Source organism: Bombus fervidus, chromosome 1 (genome assembly GCF_041682495.2).
Source record: "Bombus fervidus isolate BK054 chromosome 1, iyBomFerv1, whole genome shotgun sequence".
In the NCBI taxonomy this organism is placed as follows: Eukaryota; Metazoa; Arthropoda; class Insecta; order Hymenoptera; family Apidae; genus Bombus; species Bombus fervidus.
In genome coordinates, this window is record NC_091517.1 from 20,581,411 (window position 1) to 20,604,909 (window position 23,499).

The following is a 23,499-nucleotide window of genomic DNA, read 5'->3' on the forward strand; positions in this document are numbered from 1 at the left end:
CGATCGGGTTAGTTTTTTATAGAAAATTTGCTGCTTCGATAAAGTTTATATTATTTTTGAACTAAGAAAGGAAATATTTATTCTGATACTTCAATTTTCTCATTTCATAATTTATTGTATAATAAAATATATTGTATAACGTGAATTACGATGTTTTTATTATAATAAATTATTACAAAATATTTTACTGGGCTGTACTCGTTATTCATTGTCTGTAATAACTTTTTAGGAGCCTTTTATAGTGATTCGATCACTGACTATCCTTCTTTAAGATAAGGATAATAGGTAGATTAAAAAGGATTAGTAACCATTGTAACGTTTCTTACAGAAATATTGTTCAAGTTATACTTAAAATAAATCGTTTTTCTTTTGCATAGCATAATGTGCGCCTAGCTTTTTCAAGTATCTTCCTTAGTCTCTTCCTTGCATTCACTAATTAGCTATACTTTAGTATAATTTTTCTCTTCCTCGCGCTTTATTACTTATCAACGAAATATCAGGCGAAATTTTCAAACGGGAATTCTCATTTTCCTCGTATCAAGTCGTCCATGCAATTAAAGTCACGCTCTACTTAACCTTCACCTTAAAACGTTTGCATTTCTAAATTCGAGCCATTCATCTGCGAGCCGCCCTTCTGCTGCTCGATTTCCACCAAAACGCATTGAGATTTAATTAAAACTGACGATGGCCTCTCGATCGACTGCCAAAATCCCACGAAACGTTGCTCATGCGCGAAAGAAGAAAAGAGCACGGAGGAATAAATTTTTTTAATGCAAATTTAATTGAGGCGAAATCTTGGAGTAGGTTGGCGGGATTTCCTGTAGCCGTGCGAATAGCGAACGTAGGGTAACACACCCGAAACCTGGTGTCCCGGGCGAGGCCAGCGTCGCCCTGGTTCCTGGGGCCAGAACTTTCCCTTTAATTGGACGGGCGCTCGAGGGAGATAAAAAACCGCGAACAAAGGAGGTCGATCAGGTTTTCTTCTCCGCCGCCAGAAACCTCCACGAAGAGGGAACTACTGTATAGTCGCAGAAGAGGAAGAGGATAGAGAGAGAGAGAGAGAGAGAGAGAGAAAAAAAAGAATGAGCGATTCGACGACGAGAGGAGTAAGACGCGGACAAAGAAGAACGAGGAATCGGAGAATGTTGAAAAGAAAAGGCAGAAAAGGCGGTTGAGAGTGGGTGGAATGACATAGTAAGCCAGACATTTTCCACTCAATCTGTCAGGCAATCGTTTCGAACCGGCGAACTTGGACCTTTGTATTCGGTGGCGGACGATTTCGATGGGAAACGTAAAACGAAACAATGGCTCGGGAGAGAAAACACGGGACCGCGCGCAAAGGATTTTGGTCCGGTCGGTTGGTCAGCATGGCCAATGGATCGAAATGATATGCACGGGGCCGTACGAGGCTGAAAAGAATAACGAGGCCAGCGTAGCAGCAGGTTCTCAACGGTGTTCGTGCCAAAACGGAACAATCGTCCTAGATCCATCGTTGCGAACAATGGAGGCGACGATTTATCGAAGCCACCGGATCCTCTAACGGCTCCTGACGTCAAAACCTGCCGTGGATCGATTTACGCGCACTTTATGCGCTTGATGTACAACGAAGCTCTGGCGTGTACACTCAATGGAGCGAGCTGCCGTGATTCAGTGCTGGAAGACGACGCGCTAGTTTAACACGCGGAACTGTCGCTACAGGTGCTATTTAAGGAACACGCCAAGATTTATGATACGCGCGAAGAATGATTTAAAAACCGTTGAATGCTTATAAAACCTTCGTAAAAATCCAACTCATGAGCGTTAATATCGAATTTCAATGAACATGATAGAGGCCGACGATAATTTTATAAAATTTTGTTTAACGACGTCGATAGATAAGATTGTTCGGATATCCATTAAGAATAAACGACGAAGCCTTAGAAATCCACAAAAGCATCGGAAAAGTACATACATCAGGCGGATTCGTCACGAGCCATTTACCTACGCGTGACGCGAAAATGGCTGAACATGGTCGGTGTGCAAGAGCGTTCGTAAGTACAAGCAAATTCGCTCGTCTGTCCCATCTCTGCTTTTATCGTTCTGGCAAATGATGTCGGTGTAATGGAGAGAAACGGAACGGATGAAAAGTCGACGAGCGGCAAGGGCTCCCTTTAATTGCTTCGCTCGCACGCAGCAACAAACACATAGGTTTGTTGGCAGCCATTATTTGGTATTCAGAAGATACGTCGCGGTCGTGATTTAAAGCTAGCGCGCGGGCACAATGCGTGGCGACATTAACGTTATAAAAGCTCTAAAGAGGACGAACCTTGAAAACCGTAGCGCGTTAAGTAACACGGATTTCCGTAACAACGCCGTGCTAACGAACGAAGCTAAAAGCCAACCGTGAAGTGTCAGCGGTTCATATTTTGAACCTGTTCTACTGGACGAGTGCAGTAGCCTATAACGGTGTTAAGGGCGCAAGTATAAATCTTCATTGAGGCTAGTCACGATCTTTCGAATTCGCGTTCAACATAGCGATTATAAATTCAATGTGGTTGTTTGTTACTAAAGTCTAGTCTATGCATTATAATAATAATCGATTTGCAGTGATCATTCGCGATTCCCGTTTTTCTGAAGTTAATATCGTCGAAGACAATAGTGTGTCATATCTTACTGTATGTTGTGGAAGCGATAGTGGGTTCTTAGTACGAGATACAAGCTAAATAAGACGAGATATTAAGATGAGAATTGTGTCTCAAGCGCGACATTGTGCGTCACCAACACCTGACCATTTTGGAACGATTTGTCGTGTTCCTTCTGAGGCAGATGCGCATTTATGATGAAACCTGGTTCTGTTTGTCAAATAACACGTCTAAAATTTTCATCCGTGAATTTGTATCTTTCATTCACGCTATAATCGGACCAAAAAACGTATTCCAGGATCTACCTCCGTTTTGAACTTTTAACCTGAACCATTTAAACTTGAGAAAGATTTAAGTCAAGATTTTTCGTCTCTTCTTTTCACTTCCGTCATTCCATCGACACTAAAGGTATTCGAATTTCACTCGACAGTCACATTTTGTCCATTTATGATAAAATTGTTAGCCAATTAATAGCGTTAGTCAACCGGAAGTCGATCTTCGTCTCGTAACCAGCGTGGAAAAGCGTTAGATGCCGTAGAAAGCAAAGGAACCTATCTCTTACAGATTTGTGGCAGATTAACGACGCGTGTACATTGTACACTGTACATTGAACATGGGATAATGAAACGAAAATCTCGACGGCGAGGAGGACCACTGTCGCATAATTGGCATAGACCGAGTGTTTCTCTTCAATTTATCGCGCCGTCTCGTCGGCTAATCGGCACGTTTAATCAAAGTGACTTTTCAGGCACGTAGTCACGTAGACAAACAAACCCTTATTTCTCTAGTGGTAATTCGATGAGAACAAAAAAGAGAAGAGCGAACGAGCCGCATCGCCGCGGATGATACTTGCAGATACTTGAGATCCTCATTGCCGAGCACTAACAGCCCAATCGATTTTATGCTGCCATTTTCAACATTTTAAATATCATTTTTCGCATTGTAGTTTCCTATTGAACAATATATTTCCGTCTCTCTTATGTTTTAATAACTTTTATTTTATATAGCTCAGTGAAATATTTCATGAAAAGTATTATATGAACGTGAAATATGATAAAATTGAAATAGTCGTCAGTATACTACGTAACTAAATACGAGTTACTAAATAACGTGCTATAAAATGCAATTAGACATCTGAATGACGAATGTTGCGTATTAAAAAATTACAATAATATCCAAATCCCAACAATCCTACGTATCAAGCGTATTGATTCTATATGTATTGATACATTCAATGATATTTTGCAATTCTTTGTAATATTTTAATTCTATCAGAATTAAATTGGCTCTCTTATTTCTTTGCAAATATTTCCACGCGTATGGCAAACAAAATTCGAAACATTCCTGCAGAGAAGAATGCGTTTGCATAAAAATCCTGTCAATTTACGCACAGAGCAGAAACAAATATTTCACCGTCAGAATGCATTCGATCGAACAATACCGATCGTTCCAAACATTTATCCTTACAGCTACTAAATTATCCAATTCTGATATTAAAACAGAGAGCAATATCCCTCAGGGCCTGGACACGGTCACTTCTACAGTAGAAAAATTCGATCAGTCATCGATTCCTCTTTCCGAACAAACTGTACGCTATTATTTCGAAAACAAACTCGCGCGTTTTTGATCGATGCCCGCGACCTGCCCCAATACCAAAGGCTGGATTATTTATTACATCGTGTCGAAAAATACACGAAATGTCTATAAACATCAGTCACGCGTGTCGAAGATTTACCACTGGTTTGTTCAACGTTTATGGTACGGAGGAATCGCATCGAATTGTTCAACTTTCGACGTTTCGAAATTGTTCGTCACTGCAACAACTTTCCACTTACGGAACGAGTGCCATGTCGTTTACTGCAAATCATATGGAATACGTTTTATATTTATTCGTGACGCGATTCGAGTTTCGTTTCGCCGAATAGTTCAGCTTCATAGTTTCGATCGTACCATACTTGTTTGTAAATTTTTAATATGATCAATTTTCGTTACCATTTGGAGAGAATTCGGCGGAATATGGCGTATCAATTAAATTAATTTCCAAATACAATTTAAATTTATCTTTCCATAAATTCGGTTTTCTCATTATTAGTTTTTACAACCGTGAGCACGTTCGCCGTTCATTTCGCACGGTATAGAAGCTCTCTGCTCAATTCCACGATACATTTAAATATCGTAGGTATCGATATCGATAGCAATTTTCAAACGCGAACACTTTCCAAGTAAAATTTTACCCTTCGCGTTAAGAATTTCACGTACAGTTCGAAAAAAAAAAGGTTCCTCTCATAATTGGAAACCATATTGTGACATCATAAGGAATAGAACAGGGAGAAAAGTTATGAAAAACTAGGAGATAGGATAAATTTTCGTTTCGATAAACTTCTATATCTGAGAGAACAGCTGTCTTATTTAATTAAACCGACAACGTAGCTACTGTCGGTGCTTCACCTGTTCATCGTGAATCGCCAGACGATATTATGAATTAAATTCTAGGCCAGTTTATACGGACTTACTGAATTTCTGGCTCGTTTCATCAGCTAATTGAATAATATTTTTGGCTCTCTGCCTTTTTCCTCCTTTTTCAACGTCCTCTCTTCGCCATTCTGCATTGACGTATGCATCGAACAAATGCCACGGTTTAGTCGGTTTTCGCTTCCACGTCGATAAAGGTCTATCCTAGATTATGTAAAAGCAATACGAAAATTTTTACTAACCGCCAACGGAAGATTCCAATATTTCTCTCTTTTTTTCTTTTATTTTTGTTGCTTTTTTAAATACGCGATACAATAAGATGTGATGTTTTATTTCCTTTATTTGCGCTTGCTAACAACGCGCAAACGATCGCTGTTCGTTCGATACCCTCCATTAAATGTATACATTACTATATTATTAACAAATATTTAATATACATTATTTTAAACAAACAAATATTCTTCCTCCGGGTAAACGCTATTGTAACGAAATTTTGTATGTAGAACGATATTTATCGTGCAGTATACGTTTTTGATTGTTTGCTATCAATAACGTATTATAACCCGAATAACGTATTTCTGAGCTGTAATCGCAAAAGAACAAAAAAAAAAAAAAAAAAAAGAGAAAAAAGAAAAAAAAAGAAAAAGGAGAAAGAACGATAGAGGCAACTGCTTATATTCCAAGATTGAAATTAATCTTTTTATGCGCAATTTTTAGCTCGATCAATAATAAAAGCAAAGTAGGCGAGCAGCCGATTAAGAATATCTTTTAAACCACCCCTATGTCTCAGCAAACATACTAAAAATCATCTATCGATATTACATCGAGGTACTGATCTGAATTTTAAACGACCGAAAAATCGAATATTTTATAATTATATCTCTTGCATAATATTCACTAACATGTTAAGTGGCAAATGAAATTTTTACTTATTAAAAAGACGAGATATTAATCTGTACAGTACCAAGAAACGTAACAAATAATGAACATTTATGCGCTCCTAAATATTAGTAAAACCATTTCAATGGTATCGTTGTCAGACAAAATCTGTCGACAGAAGAATTTCTAATTTGTGAACGCAAAAACAATTAAACCACTTCATCATTATCGAAAAACACTTGGTCGTTCTCGTTCAAGTATTTTGAACGGGTACGGCCCGCTGGAAATAGCAGTTAACCAACGTTTCAGTAAATTTGTACGATCGACATCGTGGCGAATTTTCTTATCGTGTAGCCGCGAGCAGCCTAGAAACTGGCGGTAATACAATGCAGATTACGGTGCACTTTCAGCCTAACACGGCGACCGTGCAAGAATCTTGGCGCGAATCCCATTGAAATTATTTTCCAGAGGAGTTAACGGGTCGCGACGTCGCTGGAATCTGATGCACCGTGCCGTGTACTCTACTCCTGATAATGAAACAATTTTCCATCGGCCGTAAAAACCGACGATGGTAGACTGCGCCCAGTTTTCGAAGCAGCTGCGAGCCATGCTCCTTCGAATAGTCCTTCGTTCGAGTTAACAGGCGAATTAAGTCGATCAATGCCGGTTCAGAACTTTCTAACGTGATCAGGCAAAATCATCGAGGAACGTGGTATTCGAACGATGTTTGTTCTAATTGAAGGAAACGTAACAAAGCACGTTGCCCGATCGAACAAAACGAAAATGAAATAATCAGACAAAATTCTTGTCCAATCTTTTGAAGACTTAGCGATAACGATAGCAGTCGCTCGCAGAGGACTGGAGATATTGCAAGCTTATGACAGTTGCCACTGAAACGCAGAAAGAAATTGCGAATTCTCCGTTAAAATTGCAGAGAATGATAAATTCTATTAGAAATAAATGCTATGATAAATTGTACAGACGAGACTAAGGCGAGATACGGTTAAAATGCTTGTAGAAAAACCTAAAACTCAGAAATAGCAAGGAAATCACGTTCGTCTTATAAACCTGGCTTAAAACTAACGATTGCCAACGCCTTAAGACGTCTCTTCTTCCGCGTCCTGTCATCTGCGGAACCCAATTGGGAAACAGGCAAGGTATACCTCTAGTGGAGCCGCTTCATCCCCCATCGCTTCGTCATACCATGCCCACGGGGCTTCGTTCAATTTGCCACCGCCCTCTCTCTTCCTTTCTCTCGTCTCTCCTCTATCCTCAATTCGATTCGATACGATTTCTTTGTTTTTTCCTTATTGGCTACCCTTTCTCGCCTGCTCCGGGCGACCGTTCCTTTCGCCTCGCTCTTCCGCTTAACGAGTGCAAGTTAATGCTCCCAGCGGTTTCCGTGGAGATATCGAAATCACCGGCTAGAGAAGACTGGCTCCCTCTGGTGTCTCTTAAGAGTCCACTTCTCGATAACCACCCCGTGGAGGAAGTTGAGAGTGTGCCGCGTCCACTGCCTCGCCAAGGGGATTCATAAAATTCACGGGGAGGAGGTCGAGCGGGAAGAAATCGCGTTCAGATAAGTTACGGATAACGCGTGGAAAGTGCCGATGGCGATAGTGGTAGTAGTAGCCGTGACTGATCAACCGGAAGTGCTCCGAGTAAGATTACTCCAGACAAGATCGCCGCGTCCTTTCGTTATCGAACTTTATTTGGCAGCGAGTTGCCAGCCGCTTTAAACTTTCTGGGTCACCGTGCAATTTTTTAGCGGGACTGCAGCGGTGAGAATGCGCGTTGATGACGACAGGAAATCGAGCAAATAATTATTCTAAATTGAGGATGACGATTGTAACGATCGAGAAACGATGCGGAGGATGCGGGTCAGGGCGCGTGATGTCGGCTGGATATTTGGATACGAAGAATGTGTGTTGCGCGTGTGAAGATCGCTAAGAGATTTTAAGAGACGTGTCCAAATAAAATGGGAGTTCCGCGTGAATCGTTGAAGCATCGAAAGAGTCATTTCTGAATCAAAGAGTTTCAAAGACCGCGTACGCGAGTAGCGAGTAATACTTGGAAAATAATACGAGTTACGTTGAAGTTATTTCTTTATCATAGGTTAACGACGATAACGCGATGAAGCAGAAATGGGAAGAATTTTCAGAAAGTTACAAATTATTTATCGTTCTATCTCTATTTTAAATGTAGTTTCGTTTATTTCATTTTATATTCAATGGTTGAAAATCTACCTGCAGTCCAACATTCCTGCAGAATAGCAACGCTGTTTATCCTCGTTGAAAGAATCAATCGAATAAGGCGAGTGAAAGGTGATAAATAAATATGCATCTTCTAAAATTATATCTTTCAAAGGCCTTTTGAAACGCCAGAAATAACTGCTTGGTTGTTTCTCTGACGATCAACAGACTTGACCGGCCAGCTTTAGCCGAGAAATTATTTTAACGACGATGTTACGAACGTTGTTTTTAAATATTGGCGCAAGTGACTCTTAGGAATCAGTATGAGTCGGTTCGTTCGCTATGGTTACCGTAAATTGCTAATTCGACGATACGCGAGCAACTTCGATATGGAAACTTTCAAATAATTTGGCGAGTTGGCTCGCTGTTGGTGGAACGGCGTAGGTCAACGTGCCAACGATTTCTGAAAACAAAATAGACAATCTCCGCTTTACAGGTGATAGCTTCTATTTTGAAATGGCCAATCTATGAAAGATTGAACGATAAAATCATTCTAAAATCGTTTCTCCTTGTTTCTTCGCAGATGTTTTTTTACATCTAACTCGATACATTTTCGTAACATTTTTCCTGCCCGATGCAACTAATAGATTAAATCACTTCTCGCGATATGACATCTAAATACGTCATCTAAATTATTCACAATTGCCTTGGAGGAGTTAATTGTAAATATTGTAAGTCAAAAGAAACTGTTTGTATCTTTGCAAATGAACTCGCGTAATTAACGGCCCTGCTGTTCCCCTCGGATTTCTATGACCCAAAATTGATCTTATATTTCTCTTTACTATTAAAATACAGATAGTTTTTAATTAGTTTTAATATTTAATACGATTCTACCTTTTATTCCACGCTGTTTACGAATATTGAAAAGATGCAAATGCGAGGCGAAAGTTGGGACAACAGTGGGGGTAAGGACGTGAATATTTCACCGCCAAAAGTTCACAACATTCGAATTTATAATTTAAATGACAATAACATAAGACACGAATTTCGAAGATATCGTATCATAATTTCGTAATCGTGTCGTGTTTATCGACATTATGTTGTACCGGAAGTTTAAATATAAAACTTGGAATGTTCGATAGCCGAAGTATTTTTAAAAATATTAAGTTGTCCGAAAAGTTTCTTTCCTTTCATAAGGTAGATGAACAACAATTTCTGTGTTATATTATTTTATTGAATTAGGTGTGATCCATTTCGTTCTATTTCTGTCATTATATTCCTGTATAATTCAATAAACTAATTCATAAAACAAAAAACATTGTGCGTCTATTATTTCCTTATAAAACGAAAGAAACATTTCCTACTACTTTTAGGCGTTTTTAAATAACTCTAATCTTATTAATATTAAACCACGTCGCTCTACTACAGAGCATTTCTTTTTTACAATCAAACGTGTTCTCCTTTTCTCCAGATGTGTCCCGTCTCCTAACGAAACTACCAACAGGAAAGAGTCACTTTGTCCACCGGGCAAACGAGACACGAAAGAGAAAAGAGATTCGGGATAAAAGCGAAAAATAGAATCCTTGAGAGAAGGTTTTCCCACTCGACTCTATTAAATTAATAGCATTAATCCTTTGCGCTGGAAATATCGACCGGGTCGACGCGTTTGTTCGCTCGGTTCTCTCTAGCTGGCAACTCGACTCGTTCCGGCATTGTTTGCGCACACGCTCCAGCTCGCCTTATCTGTATGTTGATTGCGTAAATTAATTTCCCTGGTAAAACGGCCGAGCGAAATAAGGGGTTACGGAACGAGGTAATTTCTGGGCGACGGCCACCTTGCTGAAACACTGCATTTGTTCGGCGCGTCCCGTTGCCCTGGCGATCGAGCGTTTCGAGATTTTCCACGTCACGGTTTTGGACGGCTACGGATATTGAATTAAACTGGCCTTGCAACAGAGACAGAGTATATTCCGCTACTTTGCCATGACAATGTCAAAGACGCGAAGGATCAAGGATTTGAGGGAAACTAATATTTTGTAGGAAATTGGAAATTTTAATTAAAACGTTAAGGGACGTTAGAAGAGAATCGTATTGCGTCGGGTAATTATTTCTGAGATAGAATTGAGCTCTAGAATTGGAAATTAGACGCGTTTAATGATACGTTGCGATGTAATCTGTAGTTCTTAGTTTATGATTAACGAATCTTTTTATTTTCAGAGAAATTCATTATCGATACTATAAGAAATTTAAAGGTAAACATCGCGTAAATTACATTATCGAACTGTTTACTTGCTTCTTCCTTCCCTTAAAAATATCCTCTTTTTATGTTAGAAATTTTCCATCATTTACTAAGTAATTTCATCAGTTATAATTATTCTGTCATTTTAGCTCGTCCTATTTTTATTTCTTCCTGTTACATGCTTCAGAAAGTGATTTCATTCGAAGAACAAGACGTTAATCGAAATTTGTACCAAGATCGCCACAGGAGATATAAAAATGAAACTGACGTTCCTCGCAAAATAATTTCTAATTTCTTACTTAAAAGACAAGGAGCTGTATCCACTTCGTCCGAATTTCTCGAAATTTGAAGACGTAGGACCGAGCCGTGGATTCGAGAGATTCTTTGAAACCGAAACGCGATACAGTACACATGCAATTTCCAGAAAGCTTCCCTCCTCTTTCGTCGCGTTCGTTTTAATTCCGTCGGAATTGGCGGAAAAATTACTAGCTGGAATTGGTAGAATTAACGCGGACGAGACGCGAGAACTTTCTAATTGTAATCTCGTATGCTCTCCAAGGGCGAAACGAAAATGCGTTTGGCCAGGCTTACGTGTTCTAGAGAATGGCAGAGAAATTGAAGCTGGCACGGCTTTGCCCACCTTTAAGGAAGATATTGAAATATCCCGAGCCAACGTTGCGAAACTATTGCGTGCCAGATGTACACGATTGAAATATTGATGCCAATCTTCCTGAACCGCTTCTCCCGTGCGCCGCCATGAAGACAAGTCTTCGTTGCCCGGTGCACATCTCGCAACAGTACGATTTTTTCCCTCGAAAAACTTTAAATTAGTTCAAATATTGCTTACGTAGACGAGAAAAGATGTCGTACGATGTCACAGCAAATGCAAATAATAAAATTGATTTTTCCCAGTTCTGTGCTTTATTGCACGAATTTCGCACAATTGTACCTCAACAGGCGAAAATGAAATCTCCTGTCTTATCCGTGATAAACACAAAATGAAGCAGTATGAAACGACTTGAACGGGAGACCATCGAAATGATCGTCGCAAATTCCGAGCCAAATATTACCATACCAATCCGCCTTCCGAAGACCAACTTTAATTCATCTGCCAACACTTCAGCTCTCTTCGTTCGATTCATCTCTCGCTTCTCGCCCTTCCAAGCACTAATTCAAAACCAAAGTCTTCGCCAGTCGCAAACACGGGAACAGAGAAGTTGGTCATCGCGATGGCCAAAGTTTCCACGAAAATCCACAAAGGTAGAGCGCCATATCGTACGTCTCGTTTGCTTAAGAAGTTGGCCGAGGATTCGGCTGCATATGCATGCCGATGCTTCAACGGCAGTCAGTGTCCTAATCCCGGATGCCCGCGGGCATATAAATAGGAAATTTTGCGACGTCGAGACGCCGAAATGCTTCCTCGGGGCCGATCTTGTCGCGAAAGCGCCTGAGAACGTAGTCACACGCATCTTCTTTCGTTTAATAATCTATTCTAGATTGATCTATCATAGCATCTATGTAAGAGTCTTTGCGCGTGTGTCAACCTGCTTCTCCAAACTGTGTCGAGAGAATATAAATAGCGAATTTAGCGTTTGAAAACGTTTTCGCGGGAAACACCGTTAGCATAATAGCCCGAAGCAAAAGACATAACGCGAACCACGCCGGGAGGCATGTTTCCAGAGCACGGACCTGTTTTTCGGCTGACTGAAATCTCGATCGAGAAAGACATATCGGGCGAGATGGTAGCGCGCCCTGTTTGATTTTTCTCGGATAAAGAAGATCGTTTGATGGCAGGATAGAAAAGTAGGCAGGAGGTAGTCCTTTTGAAAAAGTTGACAGCACGAGGGATACGTACATAAAGCGTCTCGTTTAAATTGATCTCCGAGAACATCTTAGAAATTGTCGATGGCATCGATGGATGTGTTGGATAAGAATCGAATGGTTTAGATAACTTGGTACGTAGTTTTCTATGATAGTTCCACGACAATTCTCTAAATAATTATACTTTGCGCGAAACGTTATAATTTTTAGATTGTTACTTACATAACAGGGTCTCCGGTTAGTGAAACATGTAGATATTCAGTATCGACAACTTACTTAAAAACAGAGAAGAAAATAGGTATTAGTATACAGATGAAGTAGAAAATGGAACTATTCCGAAGCAGATATTACGTGAAAAATCGTAGTAATATGGATCCTTATTAGAAATTATCGATTCGATAGAGAACAAGTTTTCGTGAGTCAGTGTATACCACGTTACTTAGAATATATTTATTGAAAACTTACGGAACAAACGCAATGAGAAAAAGAGCCATGTCGTAGAATTACCAGAGATTAAAGTACCCATATTACCAACGAACCTTTTCTCCTTAACCTCGATATCCCGAACGTACGTATCATTTTCCCAGTACAATCAGAAAATTTCACAAATGACAATCTGCACGAAAAGAAGAGAGAAGGTAGAAGCTGCAAGTTGGCGACAAATACAATTTCTAATTGAATCCGCTAATCGAAAGATCCTTCTTTTGCTCTCTGCCATCGAGCGGCCGCAGTTTGCCCCAGTTCTTTGATTTAGTCCATCGCCTGTGCGATTTCTCTTCGCTCTTTACCCCGAAAACGTATTCAATTCGTCGCTATCTCGCCATTTATTGCTCGCCAGCTTATTGTCAACAAAATATCCGTCGACCTTATTACAGAGTGAAAATACTCGGCTGGTTTCAATGTCGTGGTGACTTGGCGAACACGAGGGCGCGCGCAGCGATACCATTTCCGGCAAAGAATTAAACGAAAGAAAGTTTTCTCTATCTTTCCCTCCTTGGTTCGTATCGATGCGGGAGTAATTAGAGTGTGGAGCTCGTTATTTCTTGCTTTCACGAACGAGCTCCGCTCCATTGCTACGTAATAATTTCTTGTTCGCATGCCGAAAGTACTTTGACAACGGCTTTTGTTGCCGATTCATGGCGGCCACAATGAGCAACCTCCGCGAAAGAAATGACATTTCTGCCCGGTGGAATTGTGCGATAAAGGGGCTGAGGGAACCATTGTTCCGACGTGTATACGACGATTCGAAAGAATTTCACCGAGGTCGCCGTGGTTGCCTCGCCACACGACTCATTCTGATAGGGAATTAACATCGTTGCGATTGTTTCGATCGACAGAATGGGCCGAGATACTTTTTGTCGATAAGGTAGTTGCAGATAGTTCTGTTTTATTAGTATCCTGAAGCAAGCAGATTTTATTAGAGAGAATAATTTAGAAATTAATTGTTAGATTGCGAATGTTTCCATATTTGAAAATTTTTATTGCGGCAATAATTTTAAACTAATTCTTAATATAATATATTTTTCAAAAATAATTTTAAAATAATTTTACATGAAATAATTTGTCTATATTCTTCAAAATTTTAAGAAATATTATATTTTATAAGCTTGTCCTGATATTAAAATATTGCCTGTATTAACATTTGTAGCTGTGCTTTCTACAAAATTCCTTCGAGTACCTTTTTTAATCCAACAGGAATTTACATTTTTGACGATTTTATGTTAAAATATTTATTTGTTAGTCATAAAGCTACTTTAAACTCAAAAAGACAGAAATGTACTTAAGAAGTAATTTTTCTGTGATCTTCATTTATGAGAAACGTAGTAAATAAATAATATGCAAAAATGTGTAAATTATTCAAAGTACAATCTTCGTGATAATATTCACTGAGTGAAATAAATTTCTATATAGTTTCCATTTCCTCACGCTCGTAAATACAATGAATTTGCATAATGTTCGTGCTCTACCAAATATCTGTGTATCAACAAGTTATAAATCGTTGGTTATAGATTTCCGCTGTACAAATAGAATTGTTTTTACAATTTTACAAGTTTACGTTAAATACAACGATCGGCTATCTTGTAATTTGCGAAATTTATTCCTAAGGTATGTTATCGAAAAAAGAATTTATTAATATCGATAATTTGTAAAATTTCACTAATAATATTGATCTAATTGTTCAAGATATACAATTGACCCAGTTATAACAGTGCTGCCGGCTATTTCGCTAAAACATTTCTCTAACCATTATCGAAATGCAGACATGTTTTGAAAAAGGAGAAATAGGAAATAAATTTTATTTCCTATAATTAAAAAGGAGTTCGTATTTCGACTATGAAATATAAAATCGTATATGACTCGTAAACTCGACAAATTTATCGTCCACATAATAAAATTGGACATTTTATTGCACACAATTTTAAGAGACTGACCTTTTTAAATTAATCTCCTTCCTAACAATAAGATGAATATATTACCGATAAATGGAACGAAATAATTATAAGTATTACGCTATATCATGGTTTACACTTAAATCGTATAACTTATTCCTTCCAACCGTGAGTTATTATTACAAGATCGATTACGAATGTTACGGCATCAGGATGTTAACACGCGTCATAAATTATTGCGAATTCCGGTCGGATTACCTTAAACTATACGATAACCGGCAACGAAAAGAAGGATATACGCGGCTGGGGAAAAATGGAGTACTAAAACAGAATAATGGTGCATCCGTGAAATATTGCAAAAGCGGTTTAATGTATCATCTTCGCCGTATCAGCGCCGTTTTAACGCTGCCGGCTCAACGCTAGCAATAATAAATTTTATTCCCATTATTCCATGGTTTACCGTGTCAAAATCTTAAAATTTTGATTTTATTCATCGCGTTTTGCCACTTTCGTTTTAGAATTTTACACAGCCGAGTACGTGTTACCATGCCAGACAGCTTTTACCTACAGTTTTCATGAAAATTTCGTGACGGACAATCGTTCGAGTGAAACGAGTTGATTAAAAAAAAAAAAAAAACAAAACAAAACAAAAGAAGAAAGAAAAACGATTTTTAATTCTAGATAACCTATTCGCTAAAAGTTTGAATGAATTATTTTATACGGTTGGTTGGTGCCGCCAAATACGCGATCTTTTTTTTTTCTGTCACGCGTGAATAATTTTGACGTATAGAATATTATGAAACGACACTATGAGCTGGACACGTTATATTAAATAAAATTACGCGAATATGGGAAATGTACGATGAAATATCGGTAGACGTATCAGCACGTACAAATATAACGCTGTACTAACTATTGGCAGACTTGTCAATGTCCAACAAATTTATATGCAACGTGCTAGCACTGTAACATAAACGAACTCGTAAATAACGAACGTTATTATGTAGGTGCCTTCTTGAAATTCACGCAATTCTGCTATTGGCAAATTAATTTATTCCAATCATTTGTCATGTGCCTCGTAATTAATTCAGATTGCCATCAAACGCGTAAAAACGAAAATAGCTTCAATTTTTAAAAACCGATGCAGCTATTATTTTTTGTATCTCTTCGTATCTATCACGACAAATATCCCATATTGAAAGTTCTGATTACTATCATAAAGGGAATTGAATATTAAACAGGCAGCAACGAGCGTATCAAGCTTCGTGAAAATAATACAATGAAATATAAATTATTAGGTTAATGCATATGCCGTTGTTTAAAATAAAACTTTCTCAGTTCCTTCGAAACATAATATATTTAATCAAAGTACTTCGCACGTCATTCAACGACTAATTACTTTCATTATTTCAGGTTCGTAAGAATTATTAGCCGTAAAAATTGGAAATTTCTCGAAATACAACTGCTACAGTTTCTTCATTTTATCTTAATGTAATTTATACAATTAATATACATTTGTATATTAAAACTTTGTCTAAACGGAGTAAAGAAAGTCTTTAATCTTCTTGAAATGCTAAATATATATCTGCAGAACATTCATGGCACTTATCCAAATTTAAGCGCATACAAGAAAATTACATGAATATTCTGATTATTCGCGAAGCTCGATAATGAAAAAATGATGAGAAATTCCTTCTCTTTTATGATCGATGATTAAACAGTTCAAAAGTTATATCGTATAATTCCGTAAATTGAGAAAGTCCACTATTATTAGTATTAATTCTAGTATAAAAAATGCAAAGGAACGATAATGTTACAAATGCAATTTTGAAAACTTTATTTACGAGTTCATCACCGTTACGCCATTTTCGACAAAAAGAAAGAAAGAAAGAAAAAAAGAAAAAAATAAAAGGACGAACTTGCGGAAATAATCAAGTCAATAAAGTTAATGAAGGCAAAAATAATAGATAAGAAATAAATCGAATATCGATAATGTATCTGGATAATGAAATTGAGAAATTATCAGAAAATTAAGTTGATCAGCTATTAAAGACCACAACCGATAGAAATGGAACAAAATTTAAAAGGCAAATTTAATCTCATAGGATAAATATTTTACACGCGCTGATGTTTGCACACGCCTAATAAAAATGATTAAGAAAGATAGCAAATGAACGATGCAACAGAATGATTTATTCGCGTGATCAAGGATAAAAAGGAAATCTGGTTATCGATAGGCCAATAGTTTCTCGCGCCAACGGTCGACAGTTGGCCGCAGATATTCTTTGACTGGAAATAAGGGCATCTCGAAATCACGCATATTGATGTTCGTAAGTACAATGTATCTCGCGCTCTCATCCCTTGCCATATGAATAATGTATAAGCGTGACTCTTCTACTGTCAAAGTGGCGCGAACGAACTTGGAATAGTCCTGCATGCTGTCAGGTTTTCGTTTCAGATGTTTCAGACGCATGACCGATCTTATGCATCGCGTTACAACGTCTACAATACAGCGATAACTAAACGCAACTATTTTCTAGAAAATCTTGTTATATATAAAAATAAAAACATCGTTTCGAAGAGAACAATAGTTTTATGTTAAAAATGATTGCACCGATCGATATGGGGAAGAGCTTTGCGCGGTGGCGATATCGTAACCAATGGGTTCTATCGAGGTGCGATTATTGCTAGTTTAAAACAATATGGGGAAGAGTTGAGCGAGAGAATGGTAGTTTCGAAATCTTTTTTCCAGGCCCTTTTTCGTAATTGAAAGCAATATCAGTGATCGAACGCAGTTTCAATGAATTCTGGATCTTTTTAATTCGATCCTCTGTTTTTCTTTTTTTTTTTTTTTTTTTTTTTGATTGTTTTTTCTATTTTTGCTGAGTTTCAACGAGAGTTGTATGGTTTTTGTTCTGGACCGGTTTTATCCTTTGTCTCGTGAGAAATGATGGTGTGCCCGAGGTTCACAGTCTTTTTCTATGAAAACGCCATTTACAATGTAAATCGGATAAGAATGGGAAAAGGAGATATTGTATATAGGAGTAAGATGGCTGCGAGATGATCTAAGCGACAATTGCGGTAGTTGTATTATTAAAATACAAAGGTGGTTTTCCGAGGAGGGTGTACAGCCAGATTTGTAGAGTTCACGAGCGATTAAAGGATTAAAGCACACTATAGAACATGATTTCCATTGTGTATGTTAATGTTTACCGCGTGGATGAGAAATATTCAAAATAAAGATGATGAAATATCACAGATGCTGTGTGTGCTCTCTTTTCCGAGTGTACTCAAGTAATTTTCACTGAATTAAAACGATTATTTCTTACGCGCTAACGTTCTTATCACGTCGTATGCATTTAAGGATTGGAGTTTTTTCTTTAAATCTTATCGGATGTAACATCCTTTCGTTCTAAATAAAAAACATAATTTGCTAATTGCTATGAATGCTAGGACAGCTAATAAGCAGCTTAAAAATTTGAAACAGGTCAATGAATAAATTCTCGCATATTCTTAAAGCTTTTCCTAATCTTCTCAACCTTAATGTTTTACTCGTATTACGTAATTTATTACACAGGTTTTTTAAACACATGTTATGCATGTTTGTTCTATCTACGTAGCATGTATTTATCTTACAATTGAGATTAATACAAACAACGTATGATTATAATACATATAATATTTCTTCCATATTTCTTTAATATTTTTATATCACTGGTTTTATTAAAATTTTGCATGCTTCATGACTCGATACAGATATCTATTATTCCCTGTATCAAACCAATTTTTCAACTATGTTTAATATTTCTATATCATGAATTGATGAATTTATTAAAATTTTGCATTTCTCGTGTTTCAACATAGATATTTAATATATTCTTGTACATTAATTTATATTACTATATATTGTATTGAAATGTATATTGCAAACATATTGCATTGTCTACTGAATATTTTCGACTACACGTAATATAATATTTTTATATGAATGCGTCAATAAAAATTTCGTATCTTCGATGTTTCACGTATGTAATATATATTTTTATTTTCGAATCAAAGTTTCTTCCATATATATATATTATCGTATATCTAAATTTCATACTGCAATTTACATATTTACATGCAAGAAGAAATTCGTAGACCCTTTTTTTCCCTTTTACCCTCTTTCCACCCTTCTCTTTTTTGTACACTACGAAAATCACGTAAAATCGTGTTTTTGCAACTTCAAAGGCAAAGAGTCTCGATATTGGAAAGCATAAATTGACGAGGATATAATAGAGGAAACAGAGGCGATCATGAAGAGGCAAAGTATACATATGTATACCGGTGGATGCTTTGAACCGACTGCTCGTGTTACACGAATGGTAAATAACGGAAACGTATACTTTTTCCAGCGTCGAGTAAATTGCAAACTGGAGGAGCTAGCTAAGATACAGGAGGCGTGTCCGACGAGAATCTCCACATGGCAATTTTCCTTTTTTTCTCCACGTATCCCATGCTCGCGTTTAATAATACGACTGGTGTTTCTCGCCCGTTTCCCTTTGCGGACTATCTCCAAGATTGCTCGCTAGCCAGTCAGATTTCGGAAAATTATTGGAGAAACGATAAAGTTGCGCGAACTCGTAGTTCGAATTTGTGCAGAGTATTTGAGAAGGTATATTATTCCGTAAGTAATATCATGTTTATACAGTGGCTCATGGAAGTATATGGATACTAGAAATCTTTCGGCTTTTGTGAATATATCGTGTGTGCAATACGAAGCATTTTGAAATTTCATTAACATTAAAATGAAAATGTACATAACAATTACAAGATATTCGGTGCAAATGTCTATATATTTTGCTGAGGATACAAAAGTATTTGAACATTCAATTATTCAGTATATTAATAAGCTTCGATATTAATGGAACCCATCTTTAATAATACTAATTATACGTTTAAGGGAAATATTCAATGCTAATTTAGTGCATGTTCCCAATAAATATCTTGTAATCGTGATATATATTTCAAATGTTACCAATATAATCGCGATAGTCTTGTCTTATTAGAATGTTAATGCTTTAAGCTGTTTTATATGACGCGCGTAATGTATCCGATACAATAACAATTTCCTACGATAATTGTTAAAATACTTTCGCGAATGATTGTACGTTTGAATCACGCTATCGCATAAATTGTATTTTACGCTGTGCTATAGTAATTAGATGTTTGAACGAACAATTTGATATAATACACATAATAGAAGAACAGTGTTAATTACGGCACAAATTTAATGGAAAATGTACAAATTATCACACAAATTCTACACTTACGAATTTCAGTTCAAACACAGTTTCCATACGTTAACACCATATACGACTTGTGAATATGCAACATCAAAAGCAGACTCTTTATTAGATGGACAAAGACTGTTATTTGATTCTATATCACAGAGAATGTATTAATTAAACATTCCGAATGAATGTTTTATTTCTACAATAAAATACACGGATATAATTTTCTGACCTGCTTTTGAAGCTCTGTGGAAACTAATATTTTTATACATGTTTCCATGCATGGAAATTTCGTGTACCTGCATGTATTGGGTTAGCAACTAAGTGATTGCGGAGTTTGTCATTAAATGGTATTGGCAAATTCATAAAATATCATATGGTTGGTCTGTAACAAACATAGTCTTCGAAATTGATACTAATAGCAATTTCGTGGGATTATGAATAATCGCTTCGATAGCGGTTGATCCAGATTCAGCCAGATCAAAAATGAAGATTCCCATTCTCTGGAGAACAGAGGAGGTCGTAAAAATTTTATTTACATATTTATTGAGCAGACGCTGTCCCACGTTATGAATCTGAAATTCCTCATGAGTTAATAAGGAATAGCGCGAAGGAAAGTCAATACTGCAGTTAAACTGCACAATTTGATTCTGTGCAGAAACTTGGCGTACACTTGGCGTGAAAGTGGTTCGAAATTAGTCTACAACTGCAAGTACTAATAATTGTGGAAGTCGATATCAATTATAACGAAGAAAAGTAAAAAAAAAGTAATATTTTTCCACCAGTAGGATTTAGAAATATATCTCTTGTACTTCGAAGCATTATAAATTTAGAATTTTCAACTTCGTTTTTGGATAATAATTACAAACTAAATTAAATTCTATCTGGTATAACCATATAACGCATTTTTTCCATTTATATGTGTTGAAGTGGTCACCACTTCTAAGAAAACTCTACATCTGGTCTTTTAGTTTTCTCAAGCACCGAATCCATCGACAGCGTATAGACAAAAGACTGGGACAAAGGCAGAACATAAACTGTAGACAGGCGACGATGGTTTCAGGGCTTTCAGCCATAGGGTAACACTGCTAGCATGCGGATCTGGACCAGCTCAAATTATATTCCCACTTGTATTTATACTTCTGTATTAAAATATATTTTCTATCTTACAATTTATCCACGCGTTCTTTTGTTCACACATCTAATAATCTCAACAATACTGCACGCTACTGTACATAAGATTTCAAAAGTACGAGATTAGTTACATATATCGTAGAAGTAAAAAGATATTCGTACGCTGATATGGTCATAGTTATAAAAGAATCTTGTAATCCTGACAGCGTTAACTAAAAGGAATCTCACGCTGTATATTACGTAGTCGTTTACGTTTCTGTTACAATTTATTCGAAGAGAGTAATTTTAACTCGACAAGCCGCTGTGTATTGTTACGAGCTGTGTCATCTGTAAAACTCGAAGAACCAGCAAATTAATATTAAGTTTAAATACAGAATTGAAGACTGCATGAGTTATCGAAGCCGAATTGCTAGAACGTTTAACCCTTTGCACTCCTATGTCGAGCGTGACTCGACATCAGTTTTTATCTCAGGAACTCCTTTGTCGAGTTCCACTCGACATTCCTTCAGTCGCGGAAGAAAATCAGGATTGCATCCTGGAAATTGTTTCAAGATATATTATACACTTAAAAATTACAAAATACAACAATAGTGTGAATAAAACTGGTATTTAAGTGAATTTGTTGCTTCCTTTATTTATTTCAATTGTCTTATTTTTTAGTTAAAGTAAATTTCAAATAAAACACTTGAAAACGTTAGGAGCTGCTGGTAACAAAATTGAAATAAAATTCGGAGGGTTAACAAGGGTTGACAGTCTGAAATCTGATTACTTTAGCGATATTAACTTTCTATTAATGAGTTATTAATTTAGTCAAGTCTATTCAACTAATTAATACCTACACTGATACTATGACATATAAAAGGTATTCCATACATTGGAAGAAATATCCTCGTCCAAAATCTACAAACACAAAAAATTGTAAGAATATGCAAGCCCTGTATTCTCTGAGATGCTGTAGAATTACTATACTTTATCGAAAATTCAAATATGGCAACCCATTACAGTATATGGAATAAATTCATCAATAGTGTAAAGATGAAAGCGTTTTGAATTTGTTATGCGCTTCTTGCACGCCATTAGGCTTCTGGATTTTTGACAATCTTTGTGTTCTACTCGTGTTACAATATTTATATTTATATAGCTGCACAACCAATTTCAATATAAATCGCCATCTTCGCCATGCCATTCTCGATGCACCGAATCCACAGTAAACGGTAATACTCAACTCAACTACGAAGCAAATACCTCGAACATTCCCGTAATAATCGTTGCTTCGATCATGGGAGTACCTCATCCCGATGACTTATATACACAACAAACACGCATTAGCAAACACGATGGTTTCCCCCGAGACCGCGTCAATTCCAGGAAATCCGGCAGCGCCACTTACAAAGGGACAAAACCTCATAAACGCTGGAATCGCGAACGCGGCCAACGTAACGTAGGCGGTAAACCCTCATTCTCCCATGGGTGCTTTCACTACCGACGATTCCAACGACGCACTCAATTTCTGGAGATCGTGGTCTCCTTGAGAGGAGTTGGCGAATCTTCTTCGCACAGAAACAAAAACCTCCCAAAAGGTATACCAGAAGAGGGAGAAAAGTTTTTCTTCAACGATGACCCTTCGCCAAGGGTCAACGCTGCGCGCAAACACGACATTTCATTTGCAGTTCTTTTCAATCGATTTATACGATCAAATTTTGTCTCTTAAAATTGCAAAAATTTGCTGGTTAAAATCTTCAATAATCGAACGTATCTTGTATGCTTGTTCGATGTTTGCAACCTGAATGCTAAAAGATGTTTGATGTGCATTTTAATTGAAATACCCAAGCTTTCCTTGGTACGCTTGGAATGCATATTGATTGATCGTTGTCGATAATTTAATCTTCAAATCCGCAGCACCCTGATTGTCGGATTTTCGACAAAGTTGCAGGATTTCCTCCAAATCAGAAATTTCGATAATTCGTATTTCTGTTTTATTTATTGCTTATCAGCGCTCTGATTGCCTCGTGAGCTGAATATGCCATGTATGCTAAATAATATTTACATACTATGTTTGGTACGGTTGTTGTTAGTGATGTTGTTAGTATTTAGTTAATTAGTATTTAGTTGGTACGGTTTGCACGCTTCTATAGACAGTGCAAAAGGTCTGTTTTCTTTTAAGAAACTTACAATTCTCTTACATTGTGTTCTATTACTTAGAAACGATTGTATATTATCGAGTATCTCTAAGTTGCGTCTTGTGTCTTCGAATTTGGTGTCGTAGCAAAGCAAATGTTCGATGGTGTTCTTTGGTGTTGCAATATTCACAAGATACCGTGTTCTGTTTTCCGATAAGGCGAGAATGGCTGATGAAGTGAACTATCTTGAGTCTGCATGTTTCGAGATAACTCGTATCGTTATATGTGTTTTTTAAGTTACCCATGAAAATATCAAATTCATAACACATACTCGGTTATCGATTTTGCGAAAGATACT

At 37.1% G+C, this 23,499-nt stretch overlaps 1 protein-coding gene and 1 non-coding gene across 5 annotated transcripts in view; one reads left to right on the plus strand and one right to left on the minus strand.

Moving 5' to 3' along the window:
* The window catches only part of LOC139989913 (neurotrimin), a 473,537-nt gene that overhangs the window by 321,951 nt on the left and 128,087 nt on the right, over positions 1 to 23,499 (minus strand). The gene's annotated exons all lie outside the window — the stretch shown is intronic.
* LOC139991921 (U4 spliceosomal RNA) lies at positions 17,246 to 17,319 on the plus strand. Its single transcript, XR_011800969.1, has one exon. It is a non-coding gene; the product is annotated as a U4 spliceosomal RNA (small nuclear RNA).